Genomic DNA, 17,501 nt, shown 5'->3' with positions numbered 1-17,501 from the left:
TCAGCCTGGATGCCGTCGTGCTGGCAGAGGCAGTGGCGTCGCAGGCAGCAGCGGGCTCGACGTGGGAGGCATCATGGCTCAGGGCCATCAAGATCGGAGGGGCAGGCATCGGCCGGAGGGCAGGGCAACCCTGGCATGGCGGTGTGTTCCGTGTGGGAGGAGTTTGGCCAGCGGATAGGTGCGGAGCGGCAGCGGGCGGAAGAGGAGCGGCTCGCCATGGCCAGGGCGGAGATCTCCATGCATCAGGCATTGAGGCGGGCTGAGTGCCTCGAGGAGGCTCGCAGGGAATTTGGAGAGCACATGGGGTTGTCCCTGCGAGACCTCGGGGCCAGGACTGAGTCCCGCCTCCAGGACATTGACGTGGAGTTCGAGGATGCCCTGGCCAGCATCACCAAGTGAGCCGCAGGACTAGCCCGCTGCCTTTGTATATAGTTTTTTAGTTAGTTAGTGCTAGGTTTCCTTTATTTAATTTTTTTTTTTTGGACCGCTTGGACAATGGCCACTTCTTTGTACATATTTTTTTAAATAGTTAGTATTAGGTTTAATTTGTGGTGTTGGGCTCATGGACCCTTGAACAATCCTGTAAATATAGTTATTTTTTGTGAGATAAATTTTTTGACTTTCATATTGGTCACACCATGTCGTAATGGTTTATCTTTCATTTCATTCTACATGTGTTTACTTTGGACAAAATCTATTCATTTTTCTATCCTTTGTTTTTTGGTTTCTCATTTTTGTTCCCGGACATGGACCTTTTATTTGCTTTACCAGATAGTTGTCAGAGTTTACTTTATTTTTATTTTTTAATACATTTTAATATTATCTTACACTTGTGTCATTTTTTCTTTGGTTTCTTACATGCCATGATATGGGTTTTGACATTGACTTGCACCCATTGTGTATGTGTGTGTGGCGGACATGTGTTCTTTTGCTTACTTGCCTTTGGGGTTGTGTCATGTGATTGCATTCACTATGTGGGTGCATGCAATCCTTGCCTGGGTGTTTGTGCTGGGTATGCTGGTCATTACTGCCATTATTGTGTATCGTCAGGACCAGGGGCCAGGGGGACATGGGTGGGGGCCTGGTGGAGGGTGCCCCAGGTGGATGGGGGGTTGGGGGTGGTGGGAGACATGGGTTGGCCATGGGTGGGGGCCTGCTGGCAGGTTGCCCACAGTGCTGGGGGTGGGGGTGGTGGTAGACATGGGTTGGCCATGGGTGGGGGCCTGCTGGCAGGTTGCCCACAGTGCTGGGGGTGGGGGTGGTGGGAGACATGGGTTGGCCATGGGTGGGGGCCTGCTGGCAGGTTGCCCACAGTGCTGGGGGTGGGGGTGGTGGTAGACATGGGTTGGCCATGGGTGGGGGCCTGCTGGCAGGTTGCCCACAGTGCTGGGGGTGGGGGTGGTGGGAGACATGGGTTGGCCATGGGTGGGGGCCTGCTGGCAGGTTCCCCACAGTGCTGGGGGTGGGGGTGGTGGGAGACATGGGTTGGCCATGGGTGGGGGCCTGCTGGCAGGTTGCCCACAGTGCTGGGGGTGGGGGTGGTGGGAGACATGAGCAGGTGTGCAGGGTAGTTCCCTGTGGTGTGTGCTGCCTGCAGGGGCCGTGGAGGGTGTACAGGTAATGCCTGGGAGCTCACAGCCAAATCGCGTGTGCAACTTCCCGCTCACCCCTCAAATCCACGTTCCCTGCCATATCGCGTGTGGAACTTCCCGCGCGCCCCAGAAATCCACGTACCCGGCCATTTCGCGTGTGCAACTTCCAGCGCACTCCTGCAATCCACGTACCCGGCCATATCGCGTGTGGAACTTCCCGCGCGCCCCTGAAAACCACGTACCCGGCCATTTCGCGTGTGCAACTTCCCGCGCACCCCTCGAATCCACGTTCCCTGCCATATCGCGTGTGGAACTTCCCGCGCGCCCCAGAAATCCACGTACCCGGCCATATCGCGTGTGGAACTTCCCGCGCGCCCCTGAAAACCACGTACCCGGCCATTTCGCGTGTGCAACTTCCCGCTCACCCCTCAAATCCACGTTGCCTGCCATATCGCGTGTGGAACTTCCCGCGCGCCCCAGAAATCCACGTACCCGGCCATTTCGCGTGTGCAACTTCCAGCGCACTCCTGCAATCCACGTACCCGGCCATATCGCGTGTGGAACTTCCCGCGCGCCCCTGAAAACCACGTACCCGGCCATTTCGCGTGTGCAACTTCCCGCGCACCCCTCGAATCCACGTTCCCTGCCATATCGCGTGTGGAACTTCCCGCGCGCCCCAGAAATCCACGTACCCGGCCATATCGCGTGTGGAACTTCCCGCGCGCCCCTGAAAACCACGTACCCGGCCATTTCGCGTGTGCAACTTCCCACTCACCCCTCAAATCCACGTTGCCTGCCATATCGCGTGTGGAACTTCCCGCGCGCCCCAGAAATCCACGTACCCGGCCATTTCGCGTGTGCAACTTCCAGCGCACTCCTGCAATCCACGTACCCGGCCATATCGCGTGTGGAACTTCCCGCGCGCCCCTGAAAACCACGTACCCGGCCATTTCGCGTGTGCAACTTCCCGCGCACCCCTCGAATCCACGTTCCCTGCCATATCGCGTGTGGAACTTCCCGCACGCCCCAGAAATCCACGTACCCGGCCATATCGCGTGTGGAACTTCCCGCGCGCCCCTGAAAACCACGTACCCGGCCATTTCGCGTGTGCAACTTCCCGCTCACCCCTCAAATCCACGTTGCCTGCCATATCGCGTGTGGAACTTCCCGCGCGCCCCAGAAATCCACGTACCCGGCCATTTCGCGTGTGCAACTTCCAGCGCACTCCTGCAATCCACGTACCCGGCCATATCGCGTGTGGAACTTCCCGCGCGCCCCTGAAAACCACGTACCCGGCCATTTCGCGTGTGCAACTTCCCGCGCACCCCTCGAATCCACGTTCCCTGCCATATCGCGTGTGGAACTTCCCGCGCGCCCCAGAAATCCACGTACCCGGCCATATCGCGTGTGGAACTTCCCGCGCGCCCCTGAAAACCACGTACCCGGCCATTTCGCGTGTGCAACTTCCCGCGCACTCCTGCAATCCACGTACCCGGCCATTTCGCGTGTGCAACTTCCCGCGCACTCCTGCAATCCACGTTCCCTGCCATATCGCGTGTGGAACTTCCCGCGCGCCCCAGAAATCCACGTACCCGGCCATTTCGCGTGTGCAACTTCCAGCGCACTCCTGCAATCCACGTACCCGGCCATATCGCGTGTGGAACTTCCCGCGCGCCCCTGAAAACCACGTACCCGGCCATTTCGCGTGTGCAACTTCCCGCGCACCCCTCGAATCCACGTTCCCTGCCATATCGCGTGTGGAACTTCCCGCGCGCCCCAGAAATCCACGTACCCGGCCATATCGCGTGTGGAACTTCCCGCGCGCCCCTGAAAACCACGTACCCGGCCATTTCGCGTGTGCAACTTCCCGCGCACCCCTCGAATCCACGTTCCCTGCCATATCGCGTGTGGAACTTCCCGCGCGCCCCAGAAATCCACGTACCCGGCCATATCGCGTGTGGAACTTCCCGCGCGCCCCTGAAAACCACGTACCCGGCCATTTCGCGTGTGCAACTTCCCGCGCACCCCTCGAATCCACGTTCCCTGCCATATCGCGTGTGCAACTTCCCGCGCGCCCCAGAAATCCACGTACCCGGCCATATCGCGTGTGGAACTTCCCGCGCGCCCCTGAAAACCACGTACCCGGCCATTTCGCGTGTGCAACTTCCCGCGCACTCCTGCAATCCACGTACCCGGCCATTTTGCGTGTGCAACTTCCCGCGCACTCCTGCAATCCACGTACCCGGCCATTTCGCGTGTGCAACTTCCCGCGCACTCCTGCAATCCACGTACCCGGCCATTTCGCGTGTGCAACTTCCCGCGCACTCCTGCAATCCACGTACCCGGCCATTTCGCGTGTGCAACTTCCCGCGCACTCCTGCAATCCACGTACCCGGCCATTTCGCGTGTGCAACTTCCCGCGCACTCCTGCAATCCACGTACCCGGCCATTTCGCGTGTGCTACTTCCCGCGCACCCCTCGAATCCACGTTCCCTGCCATATCGCGTGTGGGACTTCCCGCGCGCCCCTGAAATCCACGTACCCGCCCATTTCGCGTGTGCAACTTCCCGCGCACCCCTCGAATCCACGTTCCCTGCCATATCGCGTGTGGAACTTCCCGCGCACCCCTGCAATCCACGTACCCGCCCAGCCCATATCGCGTGTGGAACTTAACGCGCACCCCGGTATGCACGCACACGTTTATTTTTTCTCTCTGCGCGTGTCTGTGTTTGTGGGTACCCCTTTGTACGTCATTTGTCCAGGAGGGCAACAGTATTGTACATTGGTCATGTCTGTATATAGGTGCTATTTGTTGGCGCGCCTTTTAGCGCACATTTCTTGCAGGCGCAGACACGCTACCGCCTGCTTTCTTGTGGCGGTCGTGTTTGTGCCTGTTTGTGCCTGTGCGCTGCTTTGAGCGTGCGCTTTTTTGCCCTATTCTATTCCATGAATACGTGTTGTATGCGAGCGTGTGGGCGTTCCGCGCACTTGCCTCCTGAACTTTCCCCGTGCCGCCCACATTCTTCCCCATTCCGAGTGTTGTGCCCCATTTTATTCCCCATTCCGAGTGTCCCGCCCTGTGTTCCGCCTACTTTAGAGCTGTGCGCTGCGCTCGGAGTGATGGCGCAGTGGCCGTGGCGCACGACGTTGGTTGACCTGTGCGCCGGCCTGCGCCGCGCGTTTTTTCCGCGCACGTCCTCTGCTTTTCTTGCGCAGGGACTTCCATGAATCGACGTGCGCTGGTTTCCCTGCGCTTTGCGCTGATTTTCGGCGCAGCGCACGCATTGGCCCCTCTGCGCCGGGATTTTCGGCGCACATTTATTCCATGAATCGGCTTGTCAGTGTCTTCAAATGAAAGAATATAATTCACAGTTTTACCATATACAGGAACACGTACTGCAGGATTTGCCTTTTTTCTTGCATGCTGGGACTCACACAAAGTATATTTTTTTACACACACACACACGCACGCACGCACGCACGCACGCACGCACACACACACACACACACACACACACACACACACACACACACACACACACACACACTTTATTTTCCCCATTGTGATTGAAAACCTACAATTACCAGCATGCAAAATAATGCTAACCAAAATAAATCCAAAGAAACACAGTGCAACTGAAATGCACACAATCCCATCAGGTTTATGCACCCCTTCCCTTTCTAATGAGCCATCATTTGTACCCCTTGGGGACAACGCCACAACACACGTTTCCCATCTATTTTTGTTATTGATAATTAACTCCTTGTTGGGACACTACCCCGAGCCCTTCAAGCCCAGATGCAGCCCCTCCTCTCACCTGTAGAGGAGCAGGTGGACATGTCATCGCTATCTCCCGACCCCTCACGTCCATCATATTGGAAGAGCAGGAGAAGAGCCCTGTGTGGGACACCAGGTATAATTCCAATCCTGCATTTAGTGTATGAGAGACGTTATGCACTCAGACAGCCATATCAGCAGTACCCTCGCACTGAAAAGGTGGAAGGATGTCTGCACGCACCATTAGACATCGAAGATCTATAAGTGCAATCGGACGAGGGTCGAGGAAAGACACAAAGACGCACTGAAATGATATAGAAATACTTAAGAGTGAAGATGTAACTGAAGTGACAAGAGAAAAATTTAATAGAATATAAAGAAATCAAATATGCAAGGAAGATAAAGTAACCAGCTGCCTAATAAGTGTATATACACATAAACGCAAGGTGGACAAGCTATATAGAGGCTTGCAGCAGAAGAAAACATAACGTGGCTAGGTCAGCCATGATGGAAAGATGGACGTCGGACACGTGTTGAAACCAATCAAGCTACCCCGGAGACAGACCAGGGCTGCAGATTCAGGAGACACTGGGAAAACAGCTTTGTGTGAGGAATGGAGAGGAGTCTATTGGCCTGGGATAAAGGACGCCACATTAATGAATAATTGGAAGGCACAAAGGGAGTCAAGAGGATACGCCATGTACGTAAGACATATTTCTCTTAGATTAAGCAAAGAAGAAAACATCTGCAGGTGCCAAGTATTGGATAATCAAAGATGTGAAAAGCATATGCAAGGTGGATCGATCAAGTCTCCAGATGCCAAGAGGAATAATGACACCCAGCACAATTAAATCAAATAGCAGTAAATAGAAATTCGAAATGGACAAATTTGTGGTCTCCTCACACGTGATTCAGAAGTCGAAAACAAGGGCTGTTCATTAAGCTCTAGACGAAGATAATGGTGTAACTACACTCCCTTAAAAGTCCCAGAGAACAGGCTGAATAGTCAACTACAAAGGAGAAGCTTTGGCTTAGGGCCAGACCAATGAGTGATAATGGACTAATTGGACAAATGGGTAGTAGTATGACGTTGCTCTTGGCACCTGGGTTTCGTTTTGCTTACATGCTGCTAACAAGCCAAAAGTCCAAGGTTGGGTGAGAATGCCAACCAATCAGAGGCTCTATGTAGCAACATGCTATATAATGTTGCGCAGGCCAACCCGCTACTGTTATTTTGATATAATCTGTATTACATGTATTTCGAGGTGGTTCAAGGCTTGCCTTCCAGATAAGGGGCATCCAGTAATATTACTAATACTTATATGATATAGAGGTACACATGTTCCCTTAACAATCCCTCCCTTCAATAGGTTTTACAATTTGCCACGTAGGATGACATCATAGCTGACGTACATTGGGGTATAAAACCCTGGTATAATCAAAACGAACGTGAATGCGTGGACTACAGTTTGTTGTTCGCAAGATTTCCCTACTTTATTGAAGCTGTTAATAAAGCAGTACTTTGTCATATTCTTTGAGTCTGTCCGGTTATTTGGGTCTAATATCATTATTTGTAATTCCATGGAGCACACAATATGCTTCATGGTGCTAGAGCACACACCGTACATACAGCCTTTGATTGTTTGCATTGCAGGAAAGGGAGGTAGGGGGCAGGGGAAACGACCCAGGTACTTCAGACACCAAACTATAAACACACAGTGCTCAATTTGGTGTCTGATGTGAGGAGCTACTGGGAAGCCTTATGCAAGCTTCCAGTATCTCACAATCTACTGGTTGGAGACCCTGGTTGTAGAGGGACATCTGCCTTCTATTGAACCAACACTAGTTTCAGGTAAACTATAAGAAATCACAACGGTTTCCAATATAAGAGCCCTCTTCCACACTCGCACAGGGATAGTGTTTCTGCCCCTTCACTGGGTTAGAAGCTCAGACAAGAACTAGACTCTCTTCTTTGGTGCAGGCTTGCGCCGGCCAGACAGTGGCCGGGGCTCTAGGGTCAGATGACGTCAGCGATTTTCATAGTCCCAAGAGCCAGATTCCACCTGAAGCATTTGTAAACCACATCCTTGCTCACTGGTCACCAGTGCAGAATCCCATCTCATTCCCATCTCTCCTGGGGGAAAAAGCTGCTGTTGTGGATGGAACCACAGAATCTCACCAAGGGGGATACCATTTGATCCTCCAAAACAAGTATTTCTAACAATAGCTGAACGTCACCTAAAATGGGGTCAACTCGGTGGACAAAAAAAGCAGAAGGGCCTGTAGCACCCGCAGAGTTGGGTCAGACTTTCAACTGGAGGGAACTGGCTGCGGTGCAGGGAGCATGTCTGGTCTTCTCAGATCTGCAGGGACAAGTTGTTCTGCCATGAACAGGCAACACAGTTATCAAATTGTGTATCAACAACCTGGGGACGATAGTTCTTTCTCTAATGCGCCTGGCAAAGGAGATATTTGATTGGGCCGAAGAGAATTTTTTTTCTCTCAGAATAGTGCAGATCCTGGGTGTGTGTGGTAATGTGGGAGCAGGGCAACTGAATTGGAGATTCACAGCTTCCCTGGAACTCAAATGATCTGCAGTGCCTTTCCTTTGATTTGCAGGACTTCCGGGGTTTGCAAGAAGGACCTGTTTGCTACCAGGCAGAATTCAGTGGTCGCTTTGTTCTGCTCCCAGTATCAAGGGAAGGAACTCTGGAGGTGGGATGCTCTTCAGATGGCGTGGCCAAGCACACTGCTGCATGCTTTCCTTCTGTTTAACCTAACCCAGAGGGATCTGTCGGAAATCAGACTGGACGAGGTAGAGGATATTCTACTGACCCATACACAAATGGTCCTCACTCCCAATGGAGCTGTCAGTGATTGGGGATATGATTCTGCAGACGAGTCATCCTCCTATTCAGGGCAAGTAGCTGACAACTCCAGTACGGTCCTGCCTCAGACTATCACTCTGGGGATTTAGTGGCAAGGGTTAATACATCTCAAATTGTAACTGGAGCAACAGTTTAGTCCTGGAGAGTCTGGATCAACAGAGACTATGACCGTCCTTTCAATCTGTGCAGTTTTCAGGGCGCTCAGCCCCTCTATTGTGAGTCTTCTAGGCTTCTTGATTCTTTGCTGAAAGGTCTCCACATGGGGATAGCAGCTGCATCTCTGAAGGTTCAGTGGGCGGCTGTCAAGGCTTCCAGAAAGGCACGGGGAGGTCTGGAGGTGTTACATTATTAGTCCCCAGACTATTGATTGGGTTCCTCCTGCGTAATCCCACCTCGAGAGAATCATTCCAACCTGGCCCCTTGCAAAGGTATTGGGGTCTTTTTTTAAGCATCTTCATGAGCCTCTAGACCAGATGGATATAGAGTCATTGGGCCTCATTAAGAGTCCGGGAGTAGCCGTGCCAGTAACACCGGCAGGCTGTCACCGGACTCGTGCATTTTTACGTCGCCTGGCCCCACGGAAACACCCGGGTATTACAACCCTGGTGTTCCTGGAAGTCAGGCGCTGGAAAAACGTTAATCCCCATTCCCATTTGAGTCCCTGGGAATGGGGATGACGGAAGCACCGGCATCGTTGATAACGGTGCTAGTGCTTCCCAAGAAAGTCTGCGGGCGGCTGCCATCCCGCCCTCCATGTCAGGCCTGGCGGGCGGGACGGCAGCCGCGCGCAGACTCGGAGTGTGCCGGTCCGGTAACAACGGTGCCGGTAGGCTTCCCGGCACTATTGTTACTGGACTGGCACACTCGTAATGAGGCCCATTATCTTTAAATGTCATGTTCTTGGTTGCTGATTCCTCCATACAATAGTTAGGGTTGTATGGGCCATGCTCCATATGCCGCCTTTTTTGTGGATTCCCCCTGATATAATAATAATAATAATAATTTGCATTTACATAGCGCTACGAACTCTGAAGCATCTGATCGCTGCTTTTTATTACCTGCGGTATGTGGTGCTTAGACCGGGGCCAGGGTTCCCCCCTAAACCCTGTGCAAGTTTGCACCTCAATCCAGAATTTATAATTCCAGCCATAGCGCCCTACAGGGGTTGGAATCTGAGTGCTCCTCTATATAGGCCGCACCAAGGAGGAGAGGTCTAGTGACAAACTGTCTCCCAGGAAGTGTGCCAGGTCAGCAAGACACACTTTAAGTAGGTGGATCCGCATTGTGATATCTAGGGCCTTGGAAGCAGATCCTGCTATCCAGGAAAGGACCCCCGGGGAAGCGCCATCTTCTTGTGTAGAGGCCATGCGTGTTCCTATGGCAGATATTTGTGGAGGGCCCACGTGGGCTTCTTCCTCGACCTTCATTACACACTACAGGTTGTTAGTGCATTTGCCAGATGATGCCTTCATGGCCGGGGGTGTTTGCAATGCAGTTTGCATGTGTGCACTGTCACAATAAAGTGCTTTGCATTATTTCTTATGGTTGTGGTTTTGGTTGGGGGGTGCGACCTGTCATTATCTTTCACCGTTATATTCCTATTAAGTAAGGAAGCTGGCGAGGTAGGGGAGTTGCTAGGTAATGCCCTGATTTCATCTGGTTATCCCCATTAGTGCCACTCCCTCATCTTACCAACAGGGTCCGACTGGGCTATAAAATTGGCTCGGGCACCAATGAAAAAGTGGCCCCGATAGGTCTTTAGGATCTTGGGGTGCTCAAGGCGAGCTACAGCCCAGAAGCCAAGGAGGGGGTGGGGAAGGGCTTAGCCGCACCAAGGAGAGCAAGAAGAAAAACTCTCACTCGTACAGTTCTGCGTGAGGTATAAAAAATACCTCATCATTGAGCAAGAAAGGACGAGGGGGGTGGAGTTGCAAGGACATTATGATTTAAAACGAGTGTTATGAAACCCATGAGATCCCAACATAGAAAAAGGTTGTCCTCGTATGGTAAATAAATATGTGCATTGGCCTATGAACGTGTCCGCATACAGTTTTTTTTTTTTTTTATACAATGAAGATTTCTATTCTGGGAAATGAAGCAGCAACATAATTATGGTGCTTGGCCCAATGGTGTAAAGAGCAATGATGTACACAGTTTACATGGAAGCTACGACACAGTGTGCCAGACTGGAATGTGTTATGTGTAATGTAGTCGAAACCTGTCTGCTTACACAAGTGATCAAAACAAAGGCATGCCTGCCTGGCAAAGCCACGCCTGCCTGCATTCAGGTGAGGCGAGGCAGCTGGCACATCCCCAGAGCCTGTTCCACAGCGTATTGCACTTTACTCCTGGATATCTTGGGCGTCTTATCGGGTAGTGAGCCGTTTTCTGGGAATGCCCCAGGGACGTCATTTGTGGGTCGCCAGAGGTTGCAAGTGCGACCTCTGAGGTCTCCCTTGCGACCTCTAAAAAAAAAAAGGTTTGTGCAATGCAAGCTCCTGGGCTGTGGCCAGCACCATGTGGCTCTTTAATTCTGGAGTGGCTAGCTTTCTTGTTCAGGCCCCTTAAAAATTAAGAAAAATAAGAACATGAGGGCTACAAGTCTAACACTTTCAGCACTGAACCTAAATAAGAAAGAATAGGAATGCTAAAAAATGTGTCTTTCTGGAATTCTATACAATAATTGCTAGACTCATTAAAGGTTTATTTCAGGCACACTTCAGGGGGTGAGTCACTGATTTAGTCTGTTCTCAAACACCTCAGCTCAGCCTTTCATCCTTCTGAGGTCGATAAAGGTGTGTATATTTCTTCTATGTAAAGTGCTTAAGCTTAAGTGCTATATAATAACACATCATTATCATTTGGTCATGGACGTCTGCTTGCAATCACAGTAATTTGGTAATATGTGCCTATACACACTGAACTTAACGATACATATACATATGGCAATCCATTCAGGAATGAAATGTACATCACATTATAGTGATATCGTAACCATATTTTTCGTAGTGTATAATGCTATGTGATGCCACTTCCTGCTTTGTCAACGGGTGAAAGGTCGTGTTCCATCGCTTCCCGCAATATCACTTTGGGGTGGGGTCAAATGACATCACTTCCTGTGATGTCATCAGGGGTCAAGGGTCGTGTGATGTCACTTCCGCTACCCCAGGCATTTTGGTGAAATGACATCCCTGGAATGCCCGTGATGATTATTCATTTTGCTGGACTGCTGGCGTATGTGCCTTGTTCACTCATGGCTGGGGTGGCTGCTCTGTGGCTAAACACCATGCTAGCTGCTGCCGTCTCTCTTGTGTATGCTGCAGTGAGCGCATGCTTGCAAGTGCGATGTGGTGGTTGTTCTATGCGGTTAGTTGAAGATTGGCTGTGAGTGCGGTTGTGCTGGTGTGCTGTCTATCTTGTGAGGCACTTACCTGCTACCACAGATCCGGTAATGGAACATGAAGAATACACCGACTTCCTTTTCTTCACATATCTCCCAGGCCATTGGCCACCCACCTTATTTCGCTGCCAACGAGTTGGACCCTCTGTTGGCTGGAGCTACGTTGGGGGGCCAGCCTGGGTGACTACAGGGCATCCCAACTGAAGATCCTCCTCCCCCATGAGCAGCCCCTTGAGAGTGCAGCTATCATCTGTGCTGTAGACCTGCACCTGGCCTCCGGGCCACCAGTGCCTCGTCCAGGGCCATCTTAACAGTTTCTGGGCTCCAAGGCACAGACAGCCTTGGGGGCCTCCTTGAAGCCCATGCCCCTCACCCTTCTGAAACCCTTGTCACTACCCTCCACCCCCTGAATCACATGCCCTCTCCCAATCCACATAATAAAGAGATTACAGAGTCAAGTTAAACAGAAACTCGTCTAGGCTTTAAATGGATTATCTAGTTGTTTTTAAAATATAAACCATACATATCGCTGTGACCTGTTTCCCCAAGCGGGTGCTATATTGAAGACATTTTCACTTTGTTTTTTGAATGATATATTAATGTGGAAAGAAAATAAAGGACATTTATTTTTAAGCAAGTATTTATTTAATAAAATGATAACATAACAGTTCAACCTGACCCTTTTGTTTCTGTATGACTGTGCCCAAAGTACATGCACGTAACAAACATCAAAATTAACTTAGCATTTCAGTTCATGCCCACACAACAGACAAACACATTCAAGTAATCATAGAAAGAGTGAGACGAGAAGCACCCAGTGAGTACATGCTTTCTACTGCCCAAGGCTGATGTGCATGAAACACTGCAAAGATTAAACTATAGATTTTCATCTAGATTTGCCTATTGCAAAATCATTAACTATGTCAGAAAATTCTATCTCTTGAAACATTTCAGACTCAATGCTTAACAGAGCCAAATAATTCAATCTGGCTTCAGTCATAAAGGTAAAACAGGGAATGTTAAGAGATATACCTCCTTCGCCTTTTGTGGAAACGTGGGTCGAGGGGAGGCTATACTCTCAAAAGTGGTGTGAAGGTGAGCCAGTGGTGACCCAATCAACACAGGATCATAGTCCAAAATAAAGTGAAATTCCAATCAAGGTTCTATAAAATAAATATATATATTAATTAAACACACCACCTTTAACGGAGCGAATAGAAAATACTGTACAAAAACCCACTCCAAAGGAAGAACTGTGAAGATGCAAGAAGGAGAAAAACCTGGGTTTGGATCCAGGGGTGGTAGGAAAATTACTAGCCACAAAAAAGATATGTTGATGTTGAAAACAGGTGCAACCATGACCTATCCAGTTCAGGGTCAATAGTTCCTGCCCTTGTGTGTGGCGTGCAAGTATGTGCACATGTGTTGGAGTACATTTTTACAGTGAGTGCCCTCTTGTAGCCACGGCAGGTACGTCTTTGCAGCAGTCCCTTTCACCCACTCAGCATGATACTTAATGATTTGACACTATGAGCCTCATTACGAGTATGGAGGTAGCCATGCCGCTAAAAGCGGCATGGCTATCCCCATACCAGGTACCAGGTCCGGGTCCCGCTAAAGGGGATTTACCGGGCCATTCCGACCTTGGAGGGCTCAATGGGAATGGGGAGGATGCTAACAACGGGCTTGTTAATGACAGGCCCGTTGTTAGCATCCTGGACTGCTAGCGGCGCCCGCTAAGGACGCCTGGTCTGAACAGGCGTTCCTTAGCGGGACCCGCAGCAGTCCTCGTAATAGGGCAGCCCATAATGAATGGTGCCGGTCCCTTACCGGCACAGTTCATTACGTGGCCACCAGGGTCCTAATGAGGTCCTATATCTAGGGAATGCTTTGCATCGGTGAGTTATTGGTGACAACTTTTAAGCAGCGCGCAGCTGCTTGGCACTTAACCAATGCAAAATAGTGGTCAGCTTACCGATAATTAGAACAGAAATTGTTTTTGACAATTTTCTCACACTTTTCCCTTAGGGGCACGCCACAATATCCAAATCCTAACTCTGGGTCACAACAACAAAATCCGCTCACAATCTAAATGTTCATACTTACCCCATCAACCTCTATCAAACAATACTAACTGCTACTCTCACAACACACAAAAGAAAAAACACCACAGGATCTGTCTCACAACACAACACAATGCTGGCAATCAACAATTTAATCAATTAAAACACAATACAACACAATAAAATACAGCTGTCTTCCGGCTTCTTTCTTTTGCCACGGAGTATCCTTATCTCTTTGTCTCATTAACTTTACCCTCAAAAGAAGGTTGGACCCTTAGTGGCCCTACTGCGCAGTCTTCCAAGACCTTTTATAGGGCTAACCTTTATCACTTTTCAATGTTTCTTTAATATCATACAATAAACCATACAATAAACCCCCAAATTGTTACCAAGTATCTAGCACACTTATGTTTTTCCATGGACATTTGAGAGTTGTGGGTCTTGGGGTACCCTCACTTGCCAGCTCCTCCTGTTGCTTCGAGCAGGCGGTAGGAGACCAGGCAGAGTTCCACTCCAAAAGCTGGCCCCTGCTGATAAGTTGTGCAGAAAATAAAATCTGCTCCCCTAATCTGCTGCTCAAAAGGATGGTGGCAGGGCACCCCACAGCCCTCAACCAAACTCTGCTACCAGATGAAAAAGAGATCACAAAGCCATCTAGCCCTCTAACTGGTATCTGTCAAAAAAGAGACAACACAGAGTGATTGTGATATGCCAAACGCAATGGAACCCACTTTATTGCAATCGACTGGGGAGAAAAGCCAAACTCTCGCTCAGAATTCTTCAACATTTGAACAGACAACAGGAGTTTAAATAATACAAATAAGACAGCCCATGTTATCTCCCCTGCCATGTTGTAACCGATCTCAAGGACTTGTTCTTGCAGCGCTGATCGTGCAATCCTGTTCTTCACACATTTATTAATAACTGTTTTGTGAGTCATTCTGCTTTCACCCTGCTAAGATTTAATCACAGCAATTAGTTGTTTTTTTTGTCGCCTATGCGTTCTTCTGTCACGCCTAGTTGATCGCAGAGGCATTAATCTGCCAACTGCTTCTGACTTCCTGGAATGCTCAGTTCATCCCATGGACTTAAAACAGTCTAACATGTTATTGCAACTTCATTTACCTTCACAACTGGACGCACACAATAGTATCTTGTTTCTCCATGCAACCCTCCCTACAAAGTCTTTTGGGCCTTCCCATTCCTTGGGGCCAGTAGTGTCATTCGGAATTCCCTGACCCCGCCTTTTGTATTTCCTGCGTATCTTCACTGCTCAACTTACTGTACATTTTTATTTCTATAATTTCTTGAAATTATACTATATAAGGCATTGTAAATTTGTGCTTGCCATTCCTTGGTCACCCTTACCGCTGTATTAAACTGTACATTCTCCGCTGTATTAAACTGTACATTCTACCTGTTTAATGATTGATGGTATGCTTTATTATTACTGTATCACTTGTAACCTATAAACTTCGAAGAAATGTGCCCAGATGCCTTTGGGCCAGGTGTGCAATACAAATAAACAAAATACAACTCCCATCTAGCTGGCTAAAGCATTTTCCCTGATTTGTTCAAGCATGCTTAACTGGGCTTTTTCTTAAAGCTGCAAAGCTGAATTTTCTGCTGGTGCAATTTAAAATGGCAGCTTTCCACGTTATGTTTCTCTGCAGGACACATTTGCTCTGCATTTATTTGCTATCTACCAAGTCCTATTAGCCATGCTGCACCCTACTTGTGTAGTGAGACCCTATCCTGGGTACACGCCTCCCTGTCACATACTCTATTCTATTTAAAAGCACACTAATTGTGCAAGCTAATTCCTTACCTGGGCCCTACTTGTGTAGCGAAACTAACTATTCTTTGTGCCAGCTTCATTTCCAGGAGGATTTAAAGTGCAGTTTCAAGTGTGTCCTTTCTGATTTTGTAATTCTGTTTCTTCTGAGGAAGGCAGGGGGGCACATGCTCTCTAATCGACAATTGCCCCACTACATCAGTGACCAACGTGGCTACCCAATGGTCAGTTACATGCAATATGGTGATCTTGTGGCATGCTGTTGAGGGGGGACAAGCCATGGTGCATGGTATGCTGCACTCATACATGTGTTGTGTGGTCTCAGCTGCAGGTAGTGAGATGATGGCACATGGAATACAGCTGTAGTGGGACTACTGGCGTGTTTACCTGCAATTTCCGGGAGCAGTGGCATGCCGGTCTGTCTGTGTGTAGCATGTTGGGATGTTGAGGGGGGGTTCGGGAGGGGCAGGCTAAAGTTGATGGCTGACCCAGTTGCAGGCCCAGTATGTGAATGGGCTGGCAGGGACAAGGAAGGACCATGCCCTCCCCATTGGATGGGGGGTGGCCATGCGTGGGTGCAGGTGAGGGGTACCATTGTCATGCTAAGGTGGCAGTGGTGGCTCGGCAGGAACACAGGCAGTAAATTGTGGCAGGGTGCCTAGTGTCTGTGTCAGGGATTATGCTTCTTTCACTTGGCAGGACATGGTGCCTGTGAAGTGTTCATCAGAGATTTCAGGCAAGGATAAGTGTCATGGGGTTCAGTGTGTTCATGCAGGTGTATGTGTGACGGTGCCTGCGGGGTGTGACACAGTGTGCAGGTGACAGTGGGCCTCATTACGAGGTTGCCGGTAACCCGCTGGTGCGTCCAGCAGTTTGTGGCTATCCCCATAACACTGGATCTGCCGCCTGACTTCATAGTGCCACCGGGACATTACAAGTCCCAGCGGAGCGGGTGGTCAGGCGGAAGAGCTTGTAAGTACCCATTCCCATGGAGCCCCGTAGGTGCTGGTGCTTCCATGGCAACTCTGCCTGCCGGGGACTATATGGTCTGCCAGCATGTTTAGCTCTGCCTATGAGAAGCGTGGCTTGCACTGGCGGGTCTCAGGCATGCGAGAAGTCATGTTGTGGGATGTGATTCAGCAGTCAGGTGCGGTGGATGGCTACTGGAACCTGCAGATAGGAATGGATTGTGATTTTAAAGATGGCCGCTGGGCAGTTTCCTGTTCCGGCGATCACTTTATTTCTGGTCACTGTGTTTCTGGAACCAGCGTTTCCCTTGCCGGTGTTTGCAGTGCTGGTGCATCCGGCATGCTCATGCCAGACACAGGGGCACCGGCTCGCTTAGTGGCGGTGCAGCTGGATTTTTCCCTTTTTTCCAGTGTTTCTGTGAGGCCGGTTTTGCCGCTTACGGCATTGCGTAATACTCACGGCTGACAAAGCGTAATGCTCCCTTGTTTCCGTCGCTACGTGTTGCCGGATACTGTGGGACTGGCATCACGGAAACACCATTTTTTTACCACCGAAGTCGTAATGCGGGCCTATATGTACACTAAATATTGTTATATATATAGTTCAAAATTTTCTATCCTTATTTCAAAAAACATAACTCACCTAATATATGTGAAGTTCAGTACTTGCGATGACCCTGTTGAAAGATCCTGTGTATTGTTCTTGTCTGAAAAAACATTACATGGTATCATTACTATCAAACTGTTCATGTTAGTCATAGACTTAAGTAAATCTTATCGGCAATTCCTATTTTACCCAATTTAAAAAATATATATTGGTGACGGAACTCACCCCTTGAGGAGTAAAGTGTCTTCTAGTGTTCTATTTTCAATTTCAATGGTCCCATAATTCATACAATGAAAGAAAAATCTCTCTGTAAAAAATATGAGCTAATTAGCTCCATATTTAAATACCCGTAATTGGACAATCACAAATACCATAGTGAGAATACAAGTGTAGAAAAAAAACCATTCAAG

At 49.5% G+C, this 17,501-nt stretch overlaps 1 long non-coding RNA gene across 1 annotated transcript in view; it reads right to left on the bottom strand.

The window, feature by feature from the left end:
• Positions 1–17,186, bottom strand: part of LOC138452597 (uncharacterized) — a 58,966-nt gene extending 41,780 nt beyond the window's left edge. The window contains exon 1 of the long non-coding RNA XR_011260247.1: positions 17,128–17,186. This is a non-coding gene — a long non-coding RNA (uncharacterized lncRNA). The remainder of the gene's footprint in view (positions 1–17,127) is intronic.
• Between the last annotated feature and the right edge of the window lie 315 nt (positions 17,187–17,501).

The sequence above is a fragment of the Ambystoma mexicanum genome, chromosome 4p, assembly GCF_040938575.1.
Source record: "Ambystoma mexicanum isolate Mex_15411 chromosome 4p, UKY_AmexF1_1, whole genome shotgun sequence".
In the NCBI taxonomy this organism is placed as follows: Eukaryota; Metazoa; Chordata; class Amphibia; order Caudata; family Ambystomatidae; genus Ambystoma; species Ambystoma mexicanum.
The sequence above is the reverse complement of the archived record's forward strand: the minus strand, read 5'-3'. Positions and strand labels throughout refer to the sequence as shown.